Raw genomic sequence first — 20,117 nt, forward strand, 5'->3', positions numbered from 1 at the left:
TCCGGAGGAACCCGGGTGTTAGTGTCCCAGTGCAGGACAGCACACAGGGGACTGCTTCACCTTCCACACATTTAACTCGTGTTTTATAGATAATGCGAGTTGCTTTTGTTGGTTCATTTGTTTATCCCTCAGTCTGACTCGGGGGAGAGTTTGTTTCTGTCTGTCTGAAGCCGCAGACTGCTGAAGAACAGAGTGGAGTTGAACAGAGTCCCAGGAGCATGACAGCAGGAGGGGAGCAGCTCACAGCACACTGGCTACTCTTACACTCAGAGCTCTGTTCAATACAGGAGTGTTAGTGTGGATGGAAGTTTACAGATTAAAAACATTCAAGAAGTAATGCGAAATTGAAGTAATTACTCCAAATGGAGCTGGACATGAGGTCCAAAGGTTTTTAATGAGATACTTTAGACTTTTACCAGAATCTGGGCCCGAAATAAGATAATTTCATAATAACTGAATTTACTGAGTGATGTGCAATTTAAACGTAATAAATAATTCACATCTGCTTTTGGAAACAGCCCTGCACTTTACACCAGAAAATACTTTAATATATATACAACCCCGATTCCAAAAAAGTTGGGACAAAGTACAAATTGTAAATAAAAACGGAATGCAATGATGTGGAAGTTTCAAAATTCCATATTTTATTCAGAATAGAACATAGATGACATATCAAATGTTTAAACTGAGAAAATGTATCATTTAAAGAGAAAAATTAGGTGATTTTAAATTTCATGACAACAACACATCTCAAAAAAGTTGGGACAAGGCCATGTTTACCACTGTGAGACATCCCCTTTTCTCTTTACAACAGTCTGTAAACGTCTGGGGACTGAGGAGACAAGTTGCTCAAGTTTAGGGATAGGAATGTTAACCCATTCTTGTCTAATGTAGGATTCTAGTTGCTCAACTGTCTTAGGTCTTTTTTGTCGTATCTTCCGTTTTATGATGCGCCAAATGTTTTCTATGGGTGAAAGATCTGGACTGCAGGCTGGCCAGTTCAGTACCCGGACCCTTCTTCTACGCAGCCTTGGTGCTGTAATTGATGCAGTATGTGGTTTGGCATTGTCATGTTGGAAAATGCAAGGTCTTCCCTGAAAGAGACGTCATCTGGATGGGAGCATATGTTGCTCTAGAACCTGGATATACCTTTCAGCATTGATGGTGTCTTTCCAGATGTATAAGCTGCCCATGCCACACGCACTAATGCAACCCCATACCATCAGACATGCAGGCTTCTGAACTGAGCGCTGATAACAACTTGGGTCGTCCTTCTCCTCTTTAGTCCGAATGACACGGCGTCCCTGATTTCCATAAAGGACTTCAAATTTTGATTCGTCTGACCACAGAACAGTTTTCCACTTTGCCACAGTCCATTTTAAATGAGCCTTGGCCCAGAGAAGACGTCTGCACTTCTGGATCATGTTTAGATACGGCTTCTTCGTTGAACTATAGAGTTTTAGCTGGCAACGGCGGATGGCACGGTGAATTGTGTTCACAGATAATGTTCTCTGGAAATATTCCTGAGCCCATTTAGTGATTTCCAATACAGAAGCATGCCTGTATGTGATGCAGTGCCGTCTAAGGGCCCAAAGATCACGGGCACCCAGTATGGTTTTCCGGCCTTGACCCTTACGCACAGAGATTCTTCCAGATTCTCTGAATCTTTTGATGATATTATGCACTGTAGATGATGATATGTTCAAACTCTTTGCAATTTTACACTGTCAAACTCCTTTCTGATATTGCTCCACTATTGGTCGGCGCAGAATTAGGGGGATTGGTGATCTTCTTCCCATCTTTACTTCTGAGAGCCGCTGCCACTCCAAGATGCTCTTTTTATACCCAGTCATGTTAATGACCTATTGCCAATTGACCTAATGAGTTGCAATTTGGTCCTCCAGCTGTTCCTTTTTTGTACCTTTAACTTTTCCAGCGTCTTATTGCCCCGTCCCAACTTTTTTGAGATGTGTTGCTGTCATGAAATTTCAAATGAGCCAATATTTGGCATGAAATTTCAAAATGTCTCACTTTCGACATTTGATATGTTGTCTATGTTCTATTGTGAATACAATATCAGTTTTTGAGATTTGTAAATTATTGCATTCCGTTGTTATTTACAATTTGTACTTTGTCCCAACTTTTTTGGAATCGGGGTTGTAGTATATTAGGGGCAGCACGGTGGTGTAGTGGTTAGCACTGTTGCCTCACAGCAAGAAGGTTCTGGGTTCGAGCCCAGCTGCCAGCAGGGGCCTTTCTGTGTGGAGTTTGCATGTTCTCCCCGTGTCTGCGTGGGTTTCCTCTGGGTGCTCCAGTTTCCCCCACAGTCCAAAGACATGCAGTTAGGTTAACATGGGGCGGCCTTGGGCTGAAATGCCCTTGAGCAAGGTACTTAACCCCTGACTGCTCCCCGGGTGCTGTAGTGTGGCTGCCCACTGCTTTGGGTGTGTGTGTGTGTGTGTGTTCACTGCTTCAGATGGGTTAAATGCAGAGGATGAATCTCACTGTGCTTGAAGTGTGCATGTGACAAATAAAGGCTTCTTCTTCTTCTTCTTCTTCTTCTAGTACTGTGCAAAAGTTATCGAGTTCAGTACAAAAACATTTTAGAGTCCAAACATTTGTTTTCCAGCATAAAATTAAATATTACAGAAAAAAGATGTTTGTATCTGAGCACTTTTCAGATTAAAAAAGAAAACATAATGAAGGCTGCTGGGTTTTAGTGCAAAATGAAGAAGCGAGTGTGACAGTCAAAGTGTCCAGAAGAACTGTGGCTGGTTCTGTAAGATGCTCAGTAAAACCTACAGCTCATTTCCTTATACAACTGCACTCATTGTACCCGAGACTGCTATTTTTTTTAAACAAAGGGTCGTTTCACACCAAATATTGACTTTGTTTCATTTATTATGGCTTACTGATTACTGTTTATAGTATTTTTTAATGTTGACACATTTCATTTCATTATTTTTAAGCCATTTTTGTTCGACAGCATTTCTTGACATGCGCCTAAGACTTTTGCACACTACTGTATGTAAAGATATCAGGATGATGTTGACAAAATTTAAATTCCCAGGAGCCAAAAGAGGCTTTGCTTGATTTTCACTTTTTCACTTCCTGGTTCAATCCTGAAATCCCTCGGATTACATGTCCGTGTGAGTTTCCTCTCTGGTTTCCTCTTTCCTCCCAAAAACATGACAGTATGGGGATTAGTGACTCTGAATGATGTGCCCGTAGGTGTGATTGAGCTTGTGAATATGTGTGTATGGTGCTCTGTGATGGACTGGCATCCATCCCATCCAGAGTGCATTCCCAAAACAAAAACAGTAGCTATGTTTACATGGACCTTAATAATCCATTAATAACTGGATTCAGGCTCAATCGGAATGACATTTTTTCCATGTAAACAGCTCGATCAGAATGAAATGGTGTAGAGGCCTGGTAATCTGTTTGATCTGTTTGATAAGACAATATTAGCCATGTAAATGTTTGACCGGATTGCCTTCTGCACCTGTAATCCTCTGCGCATGTTCAGTACGTGTTTGGGCAATAACGTTGTGATGTTTTATGGACAGGAGAAACATGCCGCATGTGGTAATAAAATTGGTTGATGGCAGAAAAAAAAATATTTTAAATATACTTGAAGAATTGGTACAGCGAGCTGGTCTAGTGGTTAGCGTGTCCGCCTCTCGATTGGGAGATCGTGAGTTCTACTCGTGGTTGGGTCATATTAAAGACCATCATAAAAATGGTACCGACTGCTATCTGGTAAGGCAATACAGATGTTAGTGGGGAGTCAAACTCTCGCGGTTACCAGAGGACCAGCCCCCCACTGTAATTCTAGCTGTATACAGTGGTGCTTGAAAGTTTGTGAACCCTTTAGAATTTTCTATATTTCTGCATAAATATGATCTAAAACATCATCAGATTTTCACACAAGTCCTAAAAGTAGATAAAGAGAACCCAGTTAAACAAAGGAGACAAAAATATTATACTTGGTCATTTATTTATTGAGGAAAATAATCCAATATTACATATCTGTGAGTGGCAAAAGTATGTGAACCTCTAGGATTAGCAGTTAATTTGAAGGTGAAATTAGAGTTAGGTGTTTCCAATCAATGGGATGACAATCAGGTGTGAGTGGGCACCCTGTTTTATTTAAAGAACAGGGATCTATCAAAGTCTGAGCTTCACAACACATGTTTGTGGAAGTGTATCATGGCACGAACAAAGGAGATTTCTGAGGACCTCAGAAAAGGCATTGCTGTTGCTCATCAGGCTGGAAAAGGTTACAGAACCATCTCTAAAGAGTTTGGACTCCACCAATCCACAGTCAGACAGATTGTGTACAAATGGAGGAAATTCAACACCATTGTTAACCTCCCCAGGAGTGGTCGACCAACAAAGATCACTCCAAGAGCAAGGCGTGTAATAGTCGGCAAGGTCACAAAGGACCCCAGGGTAACTTCTAAGCAACTGAAGACCTCTCTCACATTGGCTAATGTTAATGTTCATGAGTCTACCATCAGGAGAACACTGAACAACAATGGTGTGCATGGCAGGGTTGCAAGGAGAAAGCCACTGCTCTCCAAAAAGAACATTGCTGCTCATCTGCAGTTTGCTAAAGATCACGTGGACAAGCCAGAAGGCTATTGGAAAAATGTTTTGTGGACGGATGAGACCAAAATAGAACTTTTTGGTTTAAATGAGAAGCGTTATGTTTGGAGAAGGAAAAGACTGCATTCCAGCATAAGAACCTTATCTCAGCTGTGAAACATGGTGGTGGTAGTATCATGGTTTGGGCCTGTTTTGCTGCATCTGGGCCAGAACGGCTTACCATCATTGATGGAACAATGAATTCTGAATTATACCAGCGAATTCTAAAGGAAAATGTCAGGACATCTGTCCATGAACTGAATCTCAAGAGAAGGTGGGTCATGCAGCAAAACAACAACCCTAAGCACACAAGTTGTTCTACCAAAGAATGGTTAAAGAAGAATAAAGTTAATGTTTTGGAATGGCCAAGTCCTGACCTTAATCCAATTGAAATGTTGTGGAAGGACCTGAAGCGAGCAGTTCATGTGAGGAAACCCACCAACATCCCAGAGTTGAAGCTGTTCTGTACGGAGGAATGGGCTAAAATTCCTCCAAGCCGGTGTGTAGGACTGATCAACAGTTACCGGAAATGTTTACTTGCAGTCATTGCTGCACAAGGGGGTCACACCAGATACTGAAAGCAAAGGTTCACATACTTTTGCCACTCACAGATATGTAATATTGGATCATTTTCCTCAATAAATAAATGACCAAGTATAATAGTTTTGTCTCATTTGTTTAACTGGGTTCTCTTTATCTACTTTTAGGACTTGTGTGAAAATCTGATTATGTTTTAGGTCATATTTATGCAGAAATATAGAAAATTCTAAAGGGTTCACAAACTTTCAAGCACCACTCTAGGTGAGAGGCCGAGGGCTATAGAAGCAGAGATCGGTGCCGCCCAATGTGCCTTAAGGGTCTGGCTAGTACTGGGACAGGAGACTGCCTGGGAAGACCAGGTCCTGGCATGGGAGGGACTTTGATACTTGAAGAATTAAAAATAGCTGAAAGGTTGGATGGGCAGATAGTCCGCAACAGCGACCTGTTTAACTGAGTGTAGGAAAAGCTGAATGAAGCAGGGATAAACAGGTCTGTTGACCAGATTATAGGCTGTTGGAAGGCACCGAAGAGTGAATATTATAAGGTGAAGTCTGAACAAAGGAGAAAAGATTGGTGAAAATACTCACTATGACCATCTTCATGGAGAGTAAGCCACCGATGTGGGATCGTATGCATGTCAGAAATTCTATTCCAAAGTGTGCATATGAGACAAACACATATTTATCCAATCACTTTGGATAAATGTGTTTGGATTCATAGATCAGAATGAATTAATTCCATATTTAAATAATATTGGCTGGCATTGAGTGGTCTATCAGACATATTCCATTCAGCTAGCATGATACTGAACGAGTCTAAGATGAGTAGCTGAATGGAGTATGTCTGATAGACCACGAAAAAGCCAGCCAATATTATTATCATAATACATACACATTCAGTGGAACAATTATAGATTTTACAAAAAGTTAAGAACAGGGCGGTAACTTACCAATATTAAATGCTGATTCTGATCAAATATAATTCAATGTTCTGTCAAGCCAATGTACATGTACAAAGTCAAAGTTCTAAAAATAAAAATGGTATAAGTCCAAAAAGCCTGAACAACAACCCAACTTAGGGCATATTCACACCTACGTTGTTTGGTCCGGACCAAACGACCAAACGAACCAAATTTCCCTTGGTCCGGACCTTTTGGGTTGGTCTGAATACAAACCACCGAACTCTGGTCCAGACCAAACAAGCGGACCGAGACTGAGCTGCAAGGTTGGACTCGGTCCGGACCAAAGGAACCCTGGTGCGGATCTTTTGGAGGTGTGAAAGCAGACCGGACCTAATCTGACAGTTTTGCTTTTTTGTACCTCGGGAGCTTCTGTCATTTGTCGAGCATTATGGGAAACAGAGTCTTGACACTCCACCGCAAAGTGCAAACACTGTTTCGGTTGTCAAGGGAACCTTACAACAGTCGTTCAGTCATTCAGACCAGTGGTAGGCTAGACTACAGAGTACAAAAAATGAGTAGGGGGCAAATGTGGGCCGAGGAAGAAACGCGCACCCTTGTGGATATATGGGCAGATGTCCACATATCTGAGCTTTTGGAGAGAACACACAAAAATGCCGACGTGTTTGCTGTATTCAGTGAGAAAATGAAGTAGAGGGGGTTCACGCGCTCCCCAGAACAATGTCGGCTAAAAGTGAAGAAACTCCGTCAGACCTACATTAAAGTCAGGGACATTCTTTCAAAAAGTGGCGGTACTAGCGACGCAAAACAGAAATTCATCCATTACGATGGATAAGGCGAATATCCCGACACATACCTCCTCCGTCTTGCGTGAAGAGCCAGAACTGTCACAACATGATGTGCGCTCATCAGCGCTATCCTCCGTAGCCGCCTTGCCCTTTGTCGTCGTCGTTGATAAATTACTTGTACAACAGCATAGTAATCGCACAATTGTGAAAACTGGAAAAAACATATAGCTTTGATGACATTAAAAAGAATAACAGCACGGAAAGCCTCCATGACTACTTTTGAACTTAACGCTTCGTGCGCGTGTCGTCTCTGACCAATAGCTGAACGACCTCAGGGCGTGTGGCTTTGTTGACAGATTTTGGTCCGCTTACTAAAATGTACAGTGTGAAAGTGAACTACACCAAAATGAAAAAATAAAAAAAACATTTGGTTCGGACGAAAGCAAGTGAACTATCGAACTATCCTGGTCTGAATACACCCTTAGTATATACAATAGGGTGCATCAGTTGCCCTCACTTTCATAAAATCTGATGCATTTTTGTTTGGGTGTTCCTTTTCACCAATAAGGACATCCTGTACAATTTTTTGACCATATTCAAAAGTCTAATGGTGGCACCATGAGGTTCATTTTTTGCCAAAAAACGCTTATTTTATGTTTTCGCGTAAGGTTTGAATCACAATGTTGGACTCCATTTACTGATTTCTTGTGACCCAGAGATCATGTTAAGAACCTTTGCAAGGGATTGAGAAGCATTAATGTGATTCATAATACATTTGTATTGTTTAAAAGTAGTTGAACAATGATTCAATGAACAGCTAAAACTCAAACTGTGCTTGATAATATATTTAGAATATGTACTAAAAATGTGTATCTAAGATATTTGGTACTCTATAAGGTGCCATAATGTTTCATGAAAAGTGATCGAAATGTTGTCGTAAAAGTCATAAAATAGCAGCTTTTTCCATATCTTTGAGCTCTTGGTGCCACCATTAAACTTTTGAATTTTGTCAAAGGAACATAAAAACAAAAATGCATCATGATCGGAGTAACTTTTCATTTTTAGGGGGCAACTGATGCACCCTAATATACAAGCTATATGCAGGTCGACAGTTCAAGTTCAAAGTTACTTTTGGTCAGAGTTAATTGTTACATTGCAGTTGATCAAAACAAACGCGCTTTGCTGAGTGAAGTCCACGAGTGAAGTCCTCTTGTAAAAGTCTCCGTCACTTTTCCTCACCTCCAAATAGAACTTTGACAATATTTCCGCTATTGCTCTCTTTTCCAGTTTTTCGATGTCCATTGGTATGTTTTTCTCTTGTAAATATGCGTGAAGAATATCTAGGGAAGTTTTGGTAGCCTTTCAGGTGTCCAGCGCATCTGTCTTTTTAAATCTTCCGCTTTTAATGAAGCAAACCTCACGGCCATGTTTGTGTACAAACTGTCACATTCACTCACTAGCACGGAAGTTTTATGTCTCTGACGTGTCTCTTTTCCAGTTTTTCGATGCCCATTGGTAGGTTTTTCTCTTGTAAATATGCGTGAAGAATATATAATGAAGTTTTGGTAGCCTTTCAGGTGTTCAACACGTCTTCAGTTTCAGTTTTCAGTTTATTTATTTAGTGCTCCGAGTGCTTATTAATCCGAGCACTGGATTAACCCCGTCTTCTCTCTTTCCCGGCCGACAAAGAAATGATTGTGCGCATGCGCAGCAGAAGTTTTGCTACTGGATCTTCGCATCAGCTCCGAAGTGTGACGTCGTGTTGTCTTGAGAGCGTGCAATATTATAACAATATTGCACGCTCATTCTCCATTGGGGAGGGCAGTGTAATACATGCAGGATAAGCGATATGATAATATTGCATGCCATCAATAAACCCACTAGAAGAGAATAGAGTACATGTTTATATTCCATGGAAAAAGTGGCCCGTATGTATAATAATCATTATTATTATTATTTTTTTATTTCAGTTCAGTTTTATTTAGTTTTGTAATAATAATAATAATAATAATTTCAATTTATAGCGCCTTTCTCACACCCAAGGTTACTTAACTGTTACAAAAAAAAAAAGTGCATAAGTATTTTTAACTCACATGGCCATAGGCCATTGAGCTGTTGCCATCACGTGGCGTCCGTCGTCTCTCCGTCCGTCCATCTGTCCATCCACAATTGATATACATTGCTACTCCTCCCTGAGTTTTCACTGGATTTTGATTCTGTTTTTATTTGGAAGATCTAATCAGTCTGCACTATAGTTACTCCCTGGTTTTGTGATTTCTCATTAACAAATCACTAATTAGGCCGATTAACAAACTTTCAGGAAAATTGCTGCTCCTCACTGAGCTTTCAATGGATTTTGATTTTTATTGTTTTGTTTGGAAGATCAAATCGTTCTAATTGTTCTCGTGAAGAGCAGCTTAGCTCATGAGCCAGTCTGGTTTCTCATGGTACGGCCGTGTGAGCTACTGCGTCGCTGACTCTCTGGTTATTTTTATTTTGAGGAACTGGCTAGTTTTAGTTTCATTTTTATTTAGTGTTAGTTTTTCAGGTATAGATGACTTGCAACCATATGATCAAAATGTTCTACATCATGAGCGTCCACCATGATGGTGGATATACAAAGCAACTAAGATGGCAGCCGCTGAAAGCGTGTCTGTAAACAATGCTGAATTTTCTCAGTATTACCACGATTTGAGCGGTCGAGAGCAGATAGATACGTATGTGTGGTTTTGACCCATATTATTTAAAAAAGTCAGGCTTTTCTGAAGTTAAGATGCTTCTATGAACCATTGAGTACGAGTACAGGTCATTTCGTCCAATGACCATTTTGTCCAAAGCCTTTTCCATACGCACTATTAATTATTTTATATTTCGGGTACAGTGGTGCTTGAAAGTTTGTGAACCCTTTAGAATTTTCTATATTTCTGCATAAGTATGACCTAAAACATCATCAGATTTTCACACAAGTCCTAAAAGTAGATAAAGAGAACCCAGTTAAACAAATGAAACAAAAATATTATACTCGGTCATTTATTTATTGAGGAAAATGATCCAATATTACATATCTGTGAGTGGCAAAAGTATGTGAACCTCTAGGATTAGCAGTTAATTTGAAGGTGAAATTAGAGTCAGGTGTTTTCAATCAATGGGATGACAATCAGGTGTGAGTGGGCACACTGTTTTATTTAAAGAACAGGGATCTATCAAAGTCTGAGCTTCACAACACATGTTTGTGGAAGTGCATCATGGCACGAACAAAGGAGATTTCTGAGGACCTCAGAAAAAGTGTTGTTGATGCTCATCAGGCTGGAAAAGGTAACAAAACCATCTCTAAAGAGTTTGGACTCCACCAATCCACAGTCAGACAGATTGTGTACAAATGGAGGAAATTCAACACCATTGTTACCCTCCCCAGGAGTGGTCGACCAACACAGATCACTCCAAGAGCAAGGCGTGTAATAGTCGGTGAGGTCACAAAGGACCCCAGGGTAACTTCTAAGCAACTGAAGGCCTCTCTCACATTGGCTAATGTTAATGTTCATGAGTCCACCATCAGGAGAACACTGAACAACAATGGTGTGCATGGTAGGGTTTCAAGGAGAAAGCCACTGCTCTCCAAAAAGAACATGGCTGCTTGTCGGCAGTTTGCTAAAGATCACATGGACAAGCCAGAAGGCTACTGGAAGAATGTCTTGTGGACGGATGAGACCAAAATAGAACTTTTTGGTTTAAATGAGAAGCATTATGTTTGGAGAAAGGAAAACACTGCATTCCAGCATAAGAACCTTATCCCATCTGTAAAACATGATGGTGGTAGTATCATGGTTTGGGCCTGTTTTGCTGCATCTGGGCCAGGACGGCTTGCCATCATTGATGGAACAATGAATTCTGAATTATACCAGCTAATTCTAAAGAAAAATGTCAGGACATCTATCCATGAACTGAATCTCAAGAGAAGGTGGGTCATGCAGCAAGACAATGACCCTTAGCACACAAGTAATTCTACCAAAGAATGGTTAAAGAAGAATAAAGTTAATGTTTTGGAACGGCCAAGTCAAAGTCCTGACCTTAATCCAATCGTAATATTGTGGAAGGACCTGAAGCGAGCAGTTCATGTGAGGAAACCCACCAACATCCCAGAGTTGAAGCTGTTCTGTACGGAGGAACGGGCTAAAATTCCTCCAAGCCGGTGTGCAGGACTGATCAACAGTTACCGGAAATGTTTAGTTGCAGTTATTGCTGCACAAGGGGGTCACACCAGATACTGAAAGCAAAGGTTCACATACTTTTGCCACTCACAGATGTGTAATATTGGATCATTTTCCTCAATAAATAAATGACCAAGTATAATATTTTTGTCTCATTTGTTTATGGGTTCTCTTTATCTACTTTTAGGACCTGTGTGAAAATCTGATGACGTTTTAGGTCATATTTATGCAGAAATATAGAAAATTCTAAAGGGTTCACAAACTTTCAAGCACCACTGTTCAGCACAAAGATATGGCATAGAAAAAGAACGCTTAAAGCCGTGGAAAAACAAAGAGAGTTGCACACGCGTGACTGTTTTGTATGGAATGTTGCTCGACCCCGCATTTGTATATCCACCAACATGGCCGACATCCAGGTTTCTATTTTGCTTTGATTTCACTTGCAAGTCAAGGATTGCACAGCAAGGATCTTCTTCTTTGGTGTTTTTTAGGCAGCCAGCATTATCGCCACCTTCTGGAATCAGTCTGTTACTGTCTCGAGAGGGAAAACGAAATGAAAATCAAAATGAAACTGATTTTCCCTGCAGTGCTGTGTTGTTTTAGTTTGTGTTGTGTTGCTCATTGTAGTTTTTATTCAGATTTCTTTTCTTTTTGAAAACTTGTTTCCATTTTCATTTCAGTTCGCAAAAAAATTAAAAAAATGTTTTTATTCATTTTTGCTTTCATTCACTATATTAATCCTGATCCATTCCGAATTTCAAAAACATGTGCATGTAAATGGAGCTACTTTTCCCCGGATAGGCTGTGGATCCACCATGACCCTGACCAGGCGGCAGTGAGAGAAACTGCCTGAGTGATTTCTCATGGCTTGGTAAAAGACTCCGGCAGGGGGGATGTTTGTATCAGGCTTCAGGTGATACACAGATTATAATATCAGCATCGTATTGAAGATGGAGAACGTTTTGTTTGTTGCGTAATTCACAGATATACAGTGAGTTTTGCAGATTCTGTGATACAGAGTACATATTTTCACCCCCTACAGGCAGGGAGCTTCAGAATTGTCTGTGGAGGCACTGACGGACACTTCACACTGGCCTGCATCCTACATCAGACATTTCTAACTACCCACACACACTTGTAGGGCAGAGCTGCTGTGTATTTTGTTCCTTTTTCAATAATATGAATAAGCACACATGAAGGCAAAAAGGATACTGTTTTTTTGTATGTTTAACAAAAACCTCAATTGCGAATCTATATAAGCTCAAATGTGGTACATCTTTTAAACACAACCACAACAAAACCAACACACAGTGAAATGCCATTTGCAGAAAGCCCACAGAAGGCAGATAGCCATGTTTGTTTGAAGCTGTTGTAAGGAAGCTGTCTCATGTGATTACATGTTGTTTCAGCTAAACACCTTGCACAGCAAAATATCTGCTGTTTAATGAATACTTCAAGCACGCATTCATAAACAGTGTTATGACTGAAGGTGTCCATTTAAGACGGGTGATTTGGCTGTGTGCTATTTATCTGCCTATAAGTTTATACCGCAAACAAACCTGTGTGAGAGAAATTTAATTCAGGAATACATCAGTCAGCCATAACATTATCACCACTGACAGGTGATGTGAATAACATTAATTATTCTATCCACATTCACTGGATATGAGCAATCACATGCTCTGATTGGCTACTCTACTACTAGGCTATCAGCTCATATACCGTGAGTAGAGAAAAACAAAATGGCGGAGCGTGTTGCTGAACCAACCGAGGATGAAATAAAAACTCTACTCAAAAACAAAACCCCAAAAATTATCAAGTATTTAAAAGAAACCGAAATAGCTAAAAGAATATAGTCCCCCCCCCCCCCCAAATATCTCCTGTTCCACACTCCAGCCCAGTCGGTGGCGGTAATGCACCTTTAAATTGGTTTGCCAACTGCCAATAAACCCGAAAGAAGAAAAAGAAGAAGGAAACTCCCAAGAATACACAAAAAAGCAACAAAATATGGAATAAAAGTATTTCATGGTAAGAACGTACCTTTTTTATTTTTGAAGAATTATTATTATTATTATTGCATTTTTCAGAAATTGCTCCTGTCATTTTGCCTGTTTACATTCTAAGCAGAAATTATTTTGTCAGATGTTTTGTATAAAGTTTTTTATTTATCAAATTTGCTAAAAATAAAAATGCCCTGTTTCTCAAAATCCAGTGGATGTGGATAAAATAAAAGTTATTCCACTCAATCTTGTCATACATGGCTTATAACTGACGAGGCTTGATTTTGTGGAATAACTGTTAATTATAGTATCTCATTACAGTGGCACCTGTCAGTGGGTGGGATATATTAGGCAGCAAGAGAACAGTCAGTTCTCAGAGTTGATGTGTTGGAAGCAGGAAAAATAGGCAAGCGTATGGATCTGAGCGACTTTGACAAGGGCTGCGTTGTAATGGCTAGATGACTGGGTCTGAGCATCTCCAAAATGGCACAGCTTGTGGGATGTTCCTGGTATGCAGTGGTTAGTACCTACCAAAAGTAGTCCATGGAAGGACAACCAGTGAACTGGAGACAAGCTCATGGGCATCAAAGTGAAACACCTTTCTGTTTTAGCCAGCATTAACTTTTTCAGCAGTTTGTGCTACAGTAGCTCTTCTGTGGGATTTGACCATATGGGCGAGCCTTCATGCCCCTTGTGAATCAGTGAGCCTTCGATGCACATGACCCTGTCGCTGGTTCACCAGTTGTCCTTCCTTGGACCACTTTTGGTAGGAACTGCATACCGGGAACAACCCACAAGATGTGCCATTTTGTTCGATGCTCAGACCCAGTCATCTAACCATCACAATTTGGCCCTTGTCAAAGTCGTTCAGATCCTTACGCTTGCCCATTTTTCCTGCTTCCAACACATCAACTTCAAGAACTGACTGTTCTCTTGCTGCCTAATATATCCCACCCCTTGACAGATGCCATTGTAAAGAGATAATCAATGATATTCACCTCACCTGTCAGTGGTCATAATGTTATGACTGATCAGTGTATATCATGATGGAGTGTGTTGTTATAGGGTGGTGTGATGCAGCTGTTATTTACCTGATTATTTTCCTATAACATGTTCTGAAGTGTTTTATACCTTTTATATCAAAGCAGTTTGCCAGAGATTAGGCCTACTTTTTTTGTAAATTAATAAAGAATAACACATCATACTTTTCATCAGTTTATAGCCACATTTACACAAGTTGGTTCCTGTTATCACTTGTAGACCCTATAAACAATCGCTCATCCAAGAGCAAAAAAAACAAAACAAAAAAAACCTTTAGCTGGTTATGTTAGTGAGAAACTGGAAAGCACAAACTCCTCTGGTGGAAAGCGTACTGATTTTTAGCTCATCTGGCCGTAGGCAATCACATGCCGTCCATCTGTCGTTGTCCATCCACAATTTACAAAAATCGCTACTCCTCCTACAGGATTGATCAGATTTCGATCAAACTTGCATACGATGTTCCCTAGGTCGGTGTGCATGAAAGTTGTCAAGATGGTGGCGCCAGCTGTCATAGTTAAAATTTTATGGGCATCTGAAATTTTTTGAGTGACTCGTCACATTAAACGTTACTCTTTGTAAACTACTGGGACATTTTCACTGAAACTCACCCAGAAGACTCTAAAGACATATTCCAACTAGAGTTGTTCACCAGGTGGCGCCACCTACCATGGATGAGGCTACAGAGGGATCACGTGCAATTTCACAAAAATCGCTACTCCTCCTACAGGAGTGATCATATTTTGATCAAACTCATATGGAATGTTCCCCAGGTTGGTATGTATAAAAGTTGTCAAGACGGTAGCGCCACCTGTCATATTTACGATTTTATGGCCGTTTGAAAATTTTGGGTGACTCGTCACACCAAACACTACTGTTCATAAACTGCTAGGATGTTTTCACTGAAAGAAGAAGACTCTAAAGACATACTCCAACAAGAATTGTTCACCAGGTGGTGCCACCTGCTATGGATGCAGCTATACAGGGGTCATATGCAATTTTACAAAAACCACTACTCCTCCCACAGGATTAATCGGATTTCAAACTCGCACACAACAACAGTGGCCGGTATGAGCTCCAGCCTTATTGTGGCTATTTTTGAAGCCGCTTGCGTTGAACGTGCTCTGTACAAGCCCCTATGAATGAGCTGTTAGTATAGAAACAGTTAGGGCTGTAGAGAAATCCTCAACACCTTCTGACCAATCAGGATTGAGCAGGATTCACTGGCACTGTGGTGTAATGACAAATGAGTAGCCTTTGGTTAAAAGTTAAAATGTAAAAGTGACATTTGTTCTACAGAACAGCACTAAGTAGACATGAATGGTGTTTGTGACCGAGCCAAAGCCTCACCTAACGGCACGATTGTTTGTTTATTATTTTCATGAACACAAGTCGAGCTTGGGGCGGCACGGTGGTGTAGTGGTTAGCGCTGTCGCCTCACAGCAAGAAGGTCCTGGGTTCGAGCCCCGGGGCCGGCGAGGGCCTTTCTGTGTGGAGTTTGCATGTTCTCCCCGTGTCCGCGTGGGTTTCCTCCGGGTGCTCCGGTTTCCCCCACAGTCCAAAGACATGCAGGTTAGGTTAACTGGTGACTCTAAATTGACCGTAGGTGTGAATGTGAGTGTGAATGGTTGTCTGTGTCTATGTGTCAGCCCTGTGATGACCTGGCGACTTGTCCAGGGTGTACCCCGCCTTTCGCCCGTAGTCAGCTGGGATAGGCTCCAGCTTGCCTGCGACCCTGTAGAAGGATAAAGCGGCTAGAGATAATGTGATGTGATGTGTGTGAAGTCGAGCTTATTGCCAGGTTTAGTAGTTGCTAAACTGGTACTCATTAACAACAGTATCGGCACCTGCCTTAAATTGAGGTTTGGGTGTGAGACTGAAAAAAGGAACAGCATTCTACAGAGGCTGTAAAGCATTAAACTGTAAAAACAACAAAAAAAGGAGGTCAGTGATGAGTGGCTTTCACAAGAATACAAGTGGAGGGTGAACCTGATAGCAGAACATTAACCTGAGAGGCCTCTGAGAGCAATGAGTAGCTTGAAGGATACACACGCACACACACACACACACCTGAAGTGAATACCGCTCCTCCCCCATGCAACGTCACCTCCCTTATCTCCTGCCTCGAGCACAAAGCCGCATTTAGCTTCCAGTAATAACAGAGAGGTGACATAACATGCCATGCACTGGGGAGACACAAAGACACTCTCTTTAAGTCAGACTTTTGTCATCAAATGCTGAGGTGTTGGATCCAACCGGAGTTCTCCACAAGAGTTAAGGTAAGAGTTCTTTAAAGAAAGAAAATGAAACTTGTGTAGGAACCGGTGAGATAGACAAAAGACGCAGTGCATCCTGTAAGAGCCGAGCTCAAGTGAACTGCCTGTTTGACACTAAACCCTGCTGCCACAAGTGTTTTGAGGAAAAAAACCTGGAACGAGTTCCCTGAAATGAAAATTTTGCACTGAATGATCACACACGTGCTGAAACTGTCAGTGTTAATGTTTAGCTTAAGTTTAAAGCTGTAACGTTTCCTTTCATTTAACGACAAAGGAGAACAAATTGGTGAATACAGCGACATTTTATTTGTAAATTCTTCTTTATTCATTCCAAAGCATTATTTTAAGGCTCTAACAAAGGTCACAATCACGACCACAGTGCATGCTTTACTACAGGAAATAAAACTATATGAATTACACAAAGGCACGCTACAGTTACACACTAACAGGTCTGACACAAAGGCCGACCTGTTAGCGTGCGTCTGAAGAGTGCAAAGGCTTTTGCAAACTCCAAATCAGCAAGACTTTCAGAACAAGGAGGATTTTCTCATCAGGAGGAAAAGAGTTTAGAGAAAGAAGCTCAAAGCTTCCAGATCAGCCACGTCTGTCCTGCAGTACTCGGCCTAATTTACCATCTGATCCGCATACCTACTGGGTTATACGCCAACTGAATTTCCACTAAACAGCCAGTGAGACTTGACAGTAACATTCAATACAGCAGTTGCACCATTTTACCAGTAATATTCAGTTCCTTCATGTTTCTTTTACTTCTCTAGTTACAGGAGCACATGATCACGGACATGGCCTTTAAGCAGTGACTGATGATCAGGATATTAGAAAGACACACAATGTTTGTTAGATAGGCAGCTGCACTCGTGATTTCTATGTTTTTCAAGTCTGTATTGCTCTATTGGGTTCATGAGCACCAAACATACTAAACCAAAAAGGTGTAGCACTTTCATTCAAAGCAAAATCGCTAAACTTGCTATTCTGTCTTTAGTCCTTTTGAGGAATAGGTACTTTAATTAGACAATGTGCACTTAGTCAAGATACTTATAGTTTCTCCTCCATATGCACCTTGAAAAAAAATAAGGGCTGAAAGCGTACAATAACAAAAACGACAAGACCTTCAATGATGGTGTAGCTCACTCTAGCCCCGTCTAGTCCAGAAGGAACGATCTAAATTGGGCCACCTTGTGCAATAAATGTTGCAAGCTATATACACCCTAGGACTACCTACCTATTTGCCAGAAAGAATCCAAAACGGCGAGGAATTGACCGAAAAGAAGCGATTGTTGTTGAATTGCTCATTAAGGCTTAATTAGTCCATAACTTCATTAATAATTGTAATTAAGCAAATCTGGGTAGAAGTTATATGCACCCTTGGTACCCCTACCTTCATGCCAGAAAGAATCAAAATCGGTGAAGAATTGAGGGAGAAGAAGCGATTTTTGTGGAAACTGCTCATTAGGGCTTAATTACTTCACATCTTCATTATTAATTGCAATTATGCAAATTTGGGTAGAAGCTATATGCACCCCAGGCAGACCTACCTTTCTGCCAAAAAGAATAAAACTCAATGAAGAACTGAGAGAGAAGAAGCGATTTTCGTGAAATGTGGATGACCACAGACGGACGATGGACAACACATGATGGCATAAGTTCATCACCTGTTGGCTGGATGAGCTAATAATCCAACTCATTTACATTCATTACACCATGACTATATTTCATATTCACCTTCTTGATCACTGCTGATGATTTGTTATGGATGTGTCAGCGAAGTGGGATGAAAAATATCAGCCCAAATGGAGATCAACTCTAGAACTAGGAGGTTTTTCTCTAAAGCTAAGGTCCCACATAGCTGGAATCACTTCACCATAGATGCTGGTAGATGATTTTGAGCCTTCCGGGGGTCAACCGCCACATGTTCTGGGCCCTTCTATCAGAATACATGAGAGCCGGGAGCTACCTTGACAACCGGGAGGGCGTGGTTTCCATTCCCGGAAAGTTTCATCGTGTTGAAAATTGCCGTGGGTCAATCGTGAAGGCATCCATGAACAACCTTGATACCAGGGGTTACCGTAACATTCTGTCGCAACCATTGAGCCCAAAACGTTCATGGAACAATGTTCTGCAGAAAGTGAAAAGTTTGCTTAGGGGGCATGGCTTATTTCATTTGGCCATGATGATACCGTACTGCAGCTGTGAAAACCATACACACTGCCATCATTGCCGTAAGGCCATACATTGCTGCTGCTATTGGTTTTACCAGTGTCTTCCGTCTCTACTTTTGCAGCTACCATGGCTTCATTTACATATTTACTCCGCCCAAATTTATGCAATGGATCACGTCCAAAATCTGCCAGAGTGGCCATGGTAGGTCCCAGCCACAGTTCTTATGGATCAGCCAGCTATGTGTTACCTTAGCATAAGTGTAATCACCTGACGTGACCGTCGCTGAGAAGCTACATGAGCCTGGGATAGAAAGGAATCAGCCCCAGAGTCAGTTCTTCATACCATTCTGTTTGGCAGTGCTGCTCCTGCCCTTTGCTCCACAATAGTCTAAATTATCATTTTTGGTCAGCAAATAATCTGTAATAATCTGTTGTGGATTTCAAAAATGAAGCTGTATACTTTTTATCTTTCAGGGGTTCAGTCATATCAGCCTGTGATAATTGTGGACTTTTAGGTCTGCTGCATTTAAAAAAAACCCCAAAAAGTCTACACAGCCAAAACAGTCTGTAGGTGCAGCTGAAGTGATGATGAGAAGTCAGTATGGGAAATAAAAGTTCACTACAGCTAGGGGTTTGATGGTGTACTTGTTAGATGGTATAGCATAGAAAACTGGGAGTACGCCATACAGTAAATATTAAACAGACCCTCCAGGATTTTGCGATGTTGCGATTTGCAATATCAACACAAATTCAACCAATCCCCGCGAATTTAGGGCGGTGTTGCAATTATATCCAATCACCACAACTTTCCCACAAATTTGACCAATCGTTGGTGACGTCGACAAACTACCTTCCGCCTTACTTCCGTGTAGACTTTCAAGAGAAGCAGCATGTGCGCAGTGTTGCCAGATTGGGCGGTTTCCCACCCAATTGGGCAGTTTTAAGTGCATTTTGGCGGGTTTTGAACATATTTTGGGCCGGAAAACGTCAGCAGTATCTGGCAACACTGCATGTGCGAGTCAGTGTTTATATAGGCTTAAATTCTGTTACTGAAAGTGTGTTATGTTTACAGTGAAGGACTGTGTGCACTTTACATTATTTTTTTACTTAGTACAAGAAATTAATGGATGTCACCATTTTTGCCAAAATGGTATTTTATTTTCCATTGTTTAGGCAGCTTCAGCATCATACTGTGAGATTCTGTTCAAATTGTTTTTTTCTTCTCTGAAGCCTGAGCCATTTATTTTATTAGTTTATAATTATTGTTTAATTTAGTCTTCAGGAGAGACTGCCTGCACACAGTACTAGTATTAATAGTTTTTTTTCTTACATGAAAGCTGAGGCATTTATATTATATTTTAAGGTAACTTCATGTTGTGCTGTGAGGTTCTCTGCACTTTAACTTTTGAACCAACAGGTGCATTTGGATAAGTAAAGCCTATTTTTCTGCATTTTTGTAGTCCTGGTAATCTTTTATATTGGTAAAGTTGTTTATAGGACCATTTCTCAGTTTCTTTGTTT

General features: G+C 40.9%; 1 protein-coding gene across 5 annotated transcripts in view; it reads left to right on the forward strand.

Moving 5' to 3' along the window:
- LOC132899294 (A-kinase anchor protein 13) overlaps nt 1-20,117 on the forward strand; it is a 230,217-nt gene that overhangs the window by 128 nt on the left and 209,972 nt on the right. For 4 of the 5 annotated variants that reach the window (XM_060941060.1, XM_060941062.1, XM_060941063.1 and 1 more), the window contains exon 1: nt 16,308-16,422. The exons of the other annotated variant lie outside the window; for it this stretch is intronic. The gene's annotated coding sequence lies outside the window, so the exon portion shown is untranslated. Of the gene's footprint in view, nt 1-16,307; nt 16,423-20,117 lie in introns of those variants that run through there. 5 annotated transcript variants of the gene reach the window in all.

This window comes from Neoarius graeffei, chromosome 15, assembly GCF_027579695.1.
Source record: "Neoarius graeffei isolate fNeoGra1 chromosome 15, fNeoGra1.pri, whole genome shotgun sequence".
Taxonomy (NCBI): Eukaryota; Metazoa; Chordata; class Actinopteri; order Siluriformes; family Ariidae; genus Neoarius; species Neoarius graeffei.